At 34.4% G+C, this 10,000-nt stretch overlaps 4 non-coding genes across 4 annotated transcripts in view; all 4 read left to right on the top strand.

The window, feature by feature from the left end:
* The first annotated feature begins 2,509 nt into the window (after positions 1-2,509).
* LOC145846837 (5S ribosomal RNA) lies at positions 2,510-2,628 on the top strand. Its single transcript, XR_014370902.1, has one exon. It is a non-coding gene; the product is annotated as a 5S ribosomal RNA (ribosomal RNA).
* Positions 2,629-6,508: 3,880 nt separating this feature from the next.
* On the top strand, positions 6,509-8,316 carry LOC145846829 (small subunit ribosomal RNA). The gene has a single exon (XR_014370895.1). It is a non-coding gene; the product is annotated as a small subunit ribosomal RNA (ribosomal RNA).
* Positions 8,317-8,501: 185 nt separating this feature from the next.
* On the top strand, positions 8,502-8,654 carry LOC145846816 (5.8S ribosomal RNA). Its single transcript, XR_014370882.1, has one exon. It is a non-coding gene; the product is annotated as a 5.8S ribosomal RNA (ribosomal RNA).
* A 221-nt stretch (positions 8,655-8,875) lies between these two features.
* LOC145846833 (large subunit ribosomal RNA) overlaps positions 8,876-10,000 on the top strand; it is a 3,631-nt gene continuing 2,506 nt past the window's right edge. The window contains exon 1 of the ribosomal RNA XR_014370898.1: positions 8,876-10,000. This exon is cut by the window's right edge and continues 2,506 nt beyond it. This is a non-coding gene — a ribosomal RNA (large subunit ribosomal RNA).

The following is a 10,000-nucleotide window of genomic DNA, read 5'->3' as shown; positions in this document are numbered from 1 at the left end:
AAAATTAATACAATTAGTCTTTTATACTAAAACTTTAAAGTTTTTTTGTCCAAAAACAAATAAAAGCGTGGCTACTTGAAAAATCAAACGAAAATAAATTTTGCACTTTTGTATTGTGAGTCATAATAAGTTATTTACTGTTACCAACAGATACTAGCAAAAGCTTTTTAAAGTTTTGTATTAACTTAATGTATTTGTAATTACTTTTACTTAATAGAAACTATTGAATTACGTTTACTTAGTTTACTTTTGTATGTGTATTAAATATATAGCAATTTTGTTTGAATAAGGACTATTAAACTATTAAAAGAAAACTATCAAAGTTTACTAACTCAAAAGCTAAATCTTAGTTTTATTGTTATAAACATTTATGTTGTAATTTACTAATAACTAAATGAGTTTATTTCAAACAAAAAGATTTAAATAATGTTATGTTATGTCAAGCCTACTATATGAGGTATATAGGTATATAAGGTATACAAGCTTATGTTTGAAAATTATAATAAGAAAAATAAAAATAAATACTTAGTTGGTAAAATTTGTATGTTTTAATATGCAAATTAGAGTTAGTATAGAAGTTTTTTTTTAAATATAATAAATATAAATATTTAGTTACTAATAATAAACTAAAATACCAATTTTGTAGTTATTACAAAAAAAAAACTTATCTTACTTAAAGTTCACTGTAATTGAAATATTATACAAAAGCTTCATAATTATAAGCTTTGAATAACTTTACTTCATAAAAAGTTAGTGTTTTGTGTATTGACTTTATGATTATTTTATTTTAGTAACTGTTAGTTTTATACTTTAATAAAAGAAATATGGTTAACAAGTAAGTTAAAAATGAAAGAAGCATAAAAAAACACACTAATTAACTGCTTATTCAATAGTTTGATTATTTAATTATTTTTCTGTTATATAGTTTAATCGTATTGTATAAAAAATACAGAGAGTTCAAATACATAGTTTTTTTTTCTAAGAAAATTTAATTCTTTAATAATAAGTAGTAATTTAAATAAAAAATAATACAAATAAAGTTATACAATATATATACAATAGTTTGTCAAACTAGGCAAACACTACTAGGCAAAAAACAAACTAGGCAAAAAACCTACAAAGTAGGCCACCACTACAATCCAATGTTCCAACTGGAAATTCAATGAGATCGTTACTGTACTTGTGATGAACGTTGATAATCCCCAAGATTGTAAGTCGAAGGCCTTACCCAACCTAACCAGCGCACTGGTTTTCTTACAACTGAATTAATCAACATTTAATATTGAATATAATCATTATTGATAGATAGAGGAATGTTGACAATCAACAACAGATTGTAGGTCAAAGGCATTACTCGACCCAAGTACCCACAACCTAGATTGATCAACATTTATTAGATAGATTTGTTTATTGATAGATAGAGGAATATTGTCAATCCACAACAGATTGTAAGTCAAAGGCATTACTCGACCCAAGTACCCACAACCTAGATTGAACAACATTTGTTAGATAGATTAGTTAGATAGATAAATAGTACAGTATAATCTCAAAGAATTTGAAGCCCGAACATTGAACGATAGTGGTGTTTCGTGACGACTAGCGGGATTCGATCTCTCAACCTTCTGCTTATGAGTCAGCTGATAAGACCACTGACCCACCGCGCCACGACAAAGATAAAGAAATATTTTGCTATATAAATAGGTTGATTTTTCAGTGAACTTCAAGTGTCAATTTTTCAGTGTCAATTACAGTGAACTTCAAGTAAGATATACAACAGTATATATATTTCCGAGTCTGACTTTGAGTACTTTTTATATATTATTAACAAGATTTTTTAGGAGTAATATCTGTTTAGTTCTTTAATATATCTTTAAAATAATAATATTTTTTAAGGTGTTTAAAACTTTTAGAAGCTGTATGTAATGTCTTTTAGTTTAATAGTTCTTTAAATTAGTAAAAAAAAATAAACATGGTTGAGTTATCAAATTAAACAAAATAGAACGTCAAGTATTTAATTACTAAAATTAATTTAATTAAAAAAAATCTCAGGTAATCTAAAATGTCAGGAATTATTTAAAAATAAATATAAATTTAAAACTTATTATATTGAAAAGATTGATGAATAATACTCTTGAATGTATGCAATGTTTGTATTTGTAATGCAATAACATAAATGGATAGATCAATGACAAATTGTAAACATATTGTATTATTTTATTTTACGATTTTATTTTATTTATTTAATAATTCAATAAACTTTACTTCTACTTGTCCTGGTCTTAGGTAATTTATAGATAACAATAATTTAAACAAACACTTTTGTACAGTTACAATACAGTTTTAGTACAGTTTGGGAGTAACTGTTGATTAAAAAAACAAAAAAAAAGTTAATTCAGGTTAAAATTTTATAAGGAATAATTTTAAAATATCAAATCGATTGTAAATCAAGTGCAAATAGGTTTTTTAAACAAACCGAAGGGTTTATAAAGGCTTGTAAACGCTTTCAAACGCCTACGACCATACCACACTGAGCACACCCCATCTCGTCCGATCTGGGAAGTTAAGCAGTGTCGGGCGTGGTTAGTACTTAGATGGGTGACCGCTTGGGAATACCACGTGCCGTAGGCTTTTGCTTTTTGAATTCATCTTTTTTGAATATATTGTACTATTTTTCTTTCTGACCTATTTATACTTATTACTCGTTTATTTACATTTCTTTAACGCTTAAAAGAAAAGTAAATTCTAGTTATTAGCAAATAAAAACTCAAGCCTATCAGATAACGTTATTTGCTGTTTAAACCAATTAGAGCGCTAAAAAAGTGGTTTGACCAGTTTGAGATATCGAAAAAATAATGGCACCATCTTGTAGAGTACAATTTTCTGAGTTAAAATTAATACAATTAGTTTTTTTATACTAAAACTTTAAAGTCTTTTTGTCCACAAACAAATAAAAGCGTGGCTACTTGAAAAATCAAACGAAAATAAATTTTGCACTTTTGTATTGTGAGTCATAATAAGTTATTTACTGTTACCAACAGATACTAGCAAAAGCTTTTAAAAGTTTTGTATTAACTTAATGTATTTGTACTTAGTTTAAATTAATAGAGTTTATTTGGTTTACTTTATTATGTGTATTGAATGTGCTAGTATCTAAAAATAAATACAACTAAAACAAAACAAACAAGGAGAGTACTTGAATAGAACCAACACAATTTACAGACCAGTTGTGTACTAAATTTAAAGAAATTCTGAATAGTGAATATGCAATTATTATTATAAGTTCAAAGTTCAATTTAATTTAAATTAATGTATTTTGTAAATTGGTTTTATTTAATAGATAGTAGTGAATTACTTTATTTAATTTACTTTAGTATGTGTTGTATAACTTAATTTAAACCAGAAGCAAAACGGGATTATACTTTCAATAAACTACACAATTTACAGACCAGTTGTGTACTAAATAAAAAGCTATTGTGAATAGTGAATATGCAATTATTATTATAAGTTTATAAGTTCACAGTTTACAAAAGCTTTACAATTTAGTTATTATTTTGTTCATATTTGCATATCTAATTTATGAAAAGTTAGTGTTATGTGTTTTGGCTTTTTAATTTCTTTATTTGTACAACTGTTAGTTTTATATTCTAAAGAAACATTTTTAAATAAATATGTTTAACAAGTAACTTAAAAATGGAAGAAATATATTGTATATATTGAACTATTTATATTTATTCTAGCTATTTGCTTAGTGTATTTATTAATGTGATTATTTTATTTTGTTGTTTGTCTTATAGTTTAATCGTATTGTGTTGAAATATATTTAACAAATACAGAGGTTTAAAGTAAGTTTAAATGAAAATAAAATAAGACATATAGTTGAAATATAAGTTTAAAAAAATATTTTTTTTTATTTCTTTGTTTGTTTGATTGTTTGTTTATTATATAATCGCGACGTTTCATTTTATTACTTTTAAGCATACTAAATATAATAATAGGCATAGTTAGAGGAAAAATTCAATTAGTTTCTAACGTAATAAAAAAGTTTATTTCCACAAATAAATAAATACCTGAAAAATCAAATGAAAAATAAATTTCGCACTCTTGTATTGTGAGTCATAATAGGTTATTTACTGTTACCAACAGATACTAGCGAAGGCTTTTTAAAGTTCTATGTTAATTCAATGTATTTGTACTTAGTTTTATTAAAATGACAGTATTGATGGTTACGTTTATTAAGTATGTTTATTTAACGTTATGTAACTCAAGTAAAACCAGAAGCAAATAAGGAGACTACTTTCAATAAACTACACAATTTACATACCAATTGTATACTAAACTTAAAGCTATTCTATTCTATTTTATTCTTGATAGTTATTTTAAAGTTATTAAATTATACAAATGTATTTTATAAAGTAGTTTTATAAAGTTACTATAGTTTTTTTAACTTACTATAGTATGTGTTATATAACTTTAATTAAACTAGAAGCAAAAAGGGAGACTACTTTAAATAAACTACACAATTTATTGTTATATATAACTCTAATAAAACCAGAAGCAAAAAGGGAGACTACTTTAAATGAACTACACAATTTATTGTTATATATAACTCTAATAAAACCAGAAGCAAAAAGGGAGACTACTTTAAATGAACTACACAAATTAAAAATATATTATTATTTATAAATCAATCGTGTTGTGTTTCAAAATAAATTTTTCAAATAATGATTTACAAGTATTTATCAGTTATTTAGTTTTCTTTTTATAGTTTAGCCGTATTGTTTTATTTATTTGTTATTATCTTTATTTAATTGTTTGCTTATTATATTTATCGCCATGTGCTTAAAAAATAAAACAACTATAAAGATTTAAAAAGTAAGTTTAAATAAAAATAAAATGAAACATATAAAATAAATTTATGATTTTTTTATTATTATTATTATTTTTATTTAATTGTTTGCTTAACATATTTATCGCGATGTGCTTAAAAGAATAGAACAAATACAAAGGTTTAAATAAATAAAAATGTAAGTTTTAAATAAAATAAAATGAAACATACAAAATAAGCTTATGATTTTTTATTATCATTTTTATTATTTTTATTTCATTGTTTGTTTATTATATCTATCGCGATGTGCTTGAAAAATAAAACAACTATAAAGGTTTAAAAAGTAAGTTTAAATAAATATAAAATGAAACATATAAAATAAGCTTATGTTTGATTTTTTTATTTTATTTTTATTTAATTGTTTGCTTATTATATTTATCGCGATGTGCTTAAAAGAATAGAACAAATACAAAGGTTTAAATTGTAAGTTTTAAATAAAATAAAATGAAACATACAAAATAAGCTTATGATTTATTATTATTATTATTATTATTTTTATTTCATTGTTTGTTTATTATATCTATCGCGATGTGCTTAAAAAATAAAACAACTATAAAGGTTTAAAAGGAAGTTTAAATAAAGATAAAATGAAACATATAAAATAAGCTTTTGTTTGATTTTTTTATTTTATTTTTATTTATTTTTATTTAATTGTTTGTTTATTATATTTATCGCGATCTGCTTAAAAAAATAAAACGAGTATTAAGGTTTGAAAGGTAAGTTTAAATAAAAATAAAATGAAACATATAAAATAAGCTTATGTTTTTTTTTTTTTTTTATTATTATTATTATTTTCATTCAATTTTTTGTTTATTATATTTATCGCAATGTGCTTAAAACGATAAAACAAGTATAAAGATTTAAAAAGTAAGTTTAAATAAAAAATAATACAAATAAAGTTTATTTATAATAAACAAACATATTTAAAACATTAAAAAAAGTAGTTTATATATATTATTTTTTATTTATTTCTTTTAAACATATTAAATAAAGTATAAAAAAAGTATTAAAACATTTAAACGTAGCATAAATAAGCTTAAAACATTAAAATAATTGAAAAGAAACAAACAAATTGAAAAAAATCGGCAAAAAAAGTTCAACAGCAACATTTGAGCATCATACACGTATGCATTACTTTACACTAGTGAGAGAGACGTGTTTGTGCGTTCGGTCGACTTGGCGAGAAAGCGGGCTTAAAGCATTACTGTTTAGCACCCGAGGCGCGGCTATTGCAGCGGCGGCGAACGTGCTATGTAAACGCATTGGAGCAGCGTATGAAAAACTACAAGCGTCCAGCGGCGGTAGGCTTATAGCTTTGCGAAGTCGTCGAGACGAGTAGCCGACGCAGGCAGGCACGGCTCGAGGCGGGTAACTGCAGCAGACAGATGGCGTGTTGCTGCTGACGAGTTAACCGGCAGAAGGCAAACGGTTGGTCGGGAGAAAGAACAGTCAGTTGTATAGCTGCATGCTGCAGTCGACGCGGGCTGGCGCTTTAAACAGCAAAAGGCCGGCGCCGACTTTCAGTAACGTTCGCAAGGCTTTTAAGCCGAGTGATAGAAAAGGTCTGTATTTATACAGTAAAAACGCTCAGTCGAGCAACGGGTTTAAACGCCCTCGGATAGTTATCTGGTTGATCCTGCCAGTAGTCATATGCTTGTCTCAAAGATTAAGCCATGCAAGTGTAAGTACGAGCTCACGTACAGTGAAACTGCGAATGGCTCATTAAATCAGTTATGGTTCATTTGATTGTACGCTTTTACATGGATAACTGTGGCAATTCTAGAGCTAATACATGCGTAAAGCGCCGAACTGACGTGAGGCGCGCATTTATCAGACCAAAACTAACCGGCTTTCGGGTCGTTACAATGGTGACTCTGGATAAGCTTGCGGATCGCACGGCCTAGTGCTGGCGACATCTCATTAAAGCAACTGCCCTATCAACTATCGTCGGTACGGTATCGGCCTACCGAGGTTGTAACGGGTGACGGAGAATCAGGGTTCGATTCCGGAGAGGGAGCCTGAGAAACGGCTACCACATCCAAGGAAGGCAGCAGGCGCGCAAATTACCCATTCCCGGCTCGGGGAGGTAGTGACGAAAAATAACAATGCAGACCTCGTACGAGGTCCTGCAATTGGAATGAGTACACTTTAAACTTTTTAACGAGTATCCATTGGAGGGCAAGTCTGGTGCCAGCAGCCGCGGTAATTCCAGCTCCAAAAGTGTATATTTAAGTTGTTGCGGTTGAAAAGCTCGTAGTTGGATATAGGGACGGCGAGGTTGGTCGGTCGAAAGGCTAGCACTGGCCTCGTTGTTCTTGTTGGTCGGTGCCTTCGCGGTGCTCTTAACTGAGTGTTGCGGTGGTCCGGCAAGTTTACCTTGAAAAAATTAGAGTGTTCAAAGCAGGCTTTACGCTTGTATAATGTTGCATGGAATAATGGAATAGGACCTCGGTTCTATTTTGTTGGTTTTCGGAGCACGAGGTAATGATTAATAGGAACGGACGGGGGCATCCGTACTGTGCCGTTAGAGGTGAAATTCTTGGATCGGCGCAAGACGAACGACTGCGAAAGCATTTGCCAAGAATGTTTTCTTTAATCAAGAGCGAAAGTCAGAGGTTCGAAGACGATCAGATACCGTCCTAGTTCTGACCTTAAACGATGCCGACTAGCGATCGGGCAGTGTCGAACTTAAGAACTGTCCGGCAGCTTCCGGGAAACCAAAGTCTTTGGGTTCCGGGGGAAGTATGGTTGCAAAGCTGAAACTTAAAGGAATTGACGGAAGGGCACCACCAGGAGTGGAGCCTGCGGCTTAATTTGACTCAACACGGGAAATCTCACCCGGCCCGGACACAGCGAGGATTGACAGATTGAGAGCTCTTTCTTGATTCTGTGGGTGGTGGTGCATGGCCGTTCTTAGTTGGTGGAGCGATTTGTCTGGTTAATTCCGATAACGAACGAGACTCTTACTTGCTAAATAGCTGCTCGACCCATTGGGTCGGAGACAACTTCTTAGAGGGACTAGTGGCGTTTAGCCACACGAGATTGAGCAATAACAGGTCTGTGATGCCCTTAGATGTTCGGGGCCGCACGCGCGCTACACTGACCGGATCATCGTGTGTTCCCTAGGCCGAAAGGTCCGGGTAATCCGTTGAACCCCGGTCGTGCTAGGGATAGGGACTTGCAATTGTTTCCCTTGAACGAGGAATTCCCAGTAAGCGCGAGTCATTAGCTTGCGTTGATTACGTCCCTGCCCTTTGTACACACCGCCCGTCGCTACTACCGATTGAATGGTTTAGTGAGGTCCTCCGATTGAGCCTGGTACGTGCGGCAACGCACTCGCCGGTGTTCGAAAAGACGATCGAACTTGATCATTTAGAGGAAGTAAAAGTCGTAACAAGGTTTCCGTAGGTGAACCTGCGGAAGGATCATTAACGAATCGAAATTTGATTTCAAGCGACGTCTCTTCTTTTAAGAAGGGACCGAGCCCTGTAACTGTTATAGTTCGGTCGCGTTGCTTCCTGACAGCGGGAGTAATAATTCAGCACGCAAGTGCTGGCGCGGCCGCTTCTTTTTGAACACGATTTTTTGGTTGCATTGAGATTGATTAACACGAGAGATCTCTTAGCGGTGGATCACTCGGCTCGAGCGTCGATGAAGGACGGAGCTAGCTCCGAGAAGTAATGTGAATTGCAGGACACATTGAGCATCGATATTCTGAACGCGTATTGCGGCCTCGGGTAATCCTGGGGCCACGTCCGTCTCAGGGTCTTTAACCACCGATCCTTTCATTAGTTTGAAAGTGCCTGCGACTCGTTTCTGTATTAAGGAGCGTGTCGTCAAAGACAGCTGGTCTGGCGATTTCACAGCTGAAGCGTGAGCAGCCTGCTGGCCTCGGGTGAGGTAGCAACGACGGTAGGTGCTCGAGAATAAGTTAAGTGACTTCAAAAGGCCGACGTACAAAGCGCATGTACTTTTATAGTACATCACTTTTGACCTGAGATCGGGCGGGACGACCCGCTGAACTTAAGCATATCACTAAGCGGAGGAAAAGAAACTAACAAGGATTCCCCTAGTAACGGCGAGTGAAGCGGGATAAGCCCAGCGCTAAATCCGAGCCTTTTTGGAGGGCGAGGAAATGTAGCGTATGGAATTCAGCATGCGGCGAACCAACGACTGCCCACGTTCTTCTGATCGAGGCCTTTTCCCAGAGCGGGTGTTAGGCCCTTGGCGGCGGTCGTAATTCGTCCTAGCGGTTTTCCCGGAGTCGGGTTGTTTGGAAATGCAGCCCTAAGCGGGTGGTAAACTCCATCTAAGGCTAAATACTGGCTCGAGACCGATAGCGAACAAGTACCGTGAGGGAAAGTTGAAAAGCACTTTGAAGAGAGAGTTAAAGAGTACGTGAAACCGCTTGGAGGCAAACGGAGGCGCCCATCGAGTCGCCGGACGTTTTCAGGCGCTGCGAGAGCTGTCCTACTGTTTGAGTGATCTTCGGAGACTCTTACGGTTGCGCTGGCGTCGCGGCGCTGCACTAGCGTTCGGCGAGGGCCGCGACCGGTTGCTGGGCTGACTTTGGTCGTTCGCAAGGTAGCTCTTCTTCGGAAGAGTGTTATAGGCGTTCGATTAGCTTCGGCTCGGCGACCGAGGAGAGATTCCGCGTCGGTCTTCGGACAGGCTGCGTGTTGATCGCTGGAACACGGCTTTGGAAACTGCTCGCAGTCTCTAGAGTTTGTACAAGGCCTTCTTCGCGTTAGCGCTCAGACGCCAGGGGTCTGCGGCTTAAGCTGGCCACGTCTCCGACCCGTCTTGAAACACGGACCAAGGAGTCTAACACGCGCGCGAGGTGTTGGGCAGTACGAAACCCGAAAGCACAGTGAAGGCAAACGAGGCGAGATCCTTTCATTAGGCGCATCGCCGGCCGATCCCATAGGCCGCGTCCTAGGGGTCGAGCAAGAGCGTGCTTGTTGGGACCCGAAAGATGGTGAACTATGCCTGAACAGGCTGAAGCCAGAGGAAACTCTGGTGGAGGGCCGTAGCGGTTCTGACGTGCAAATCGATCGTCGAATTTGGGCATAGGGGCGAAAGACTAATCGAACCATCTAGTAGCTGGTTCCTTCC

Source organism: Thalia democratica, unplaced genomic scaffold (assembly GCF_965202585.1).
Source record: "Thalia democratica unplaced genomic scaffold, ktThaDemo2.hap1.1 HAP1_SCAFFOLD_669, whole genome shotgun sequence".
Classification (NCBI taxonomy): domain Eukaryota; kingdom Metazoa; phylum Chordata; class Thaliacea; order Salpida; family Salpidae; genus Thalia; species Thalia democratica.
This window is presented reverse-complemented; position numbering and strand designations above follow the sequence as displayed.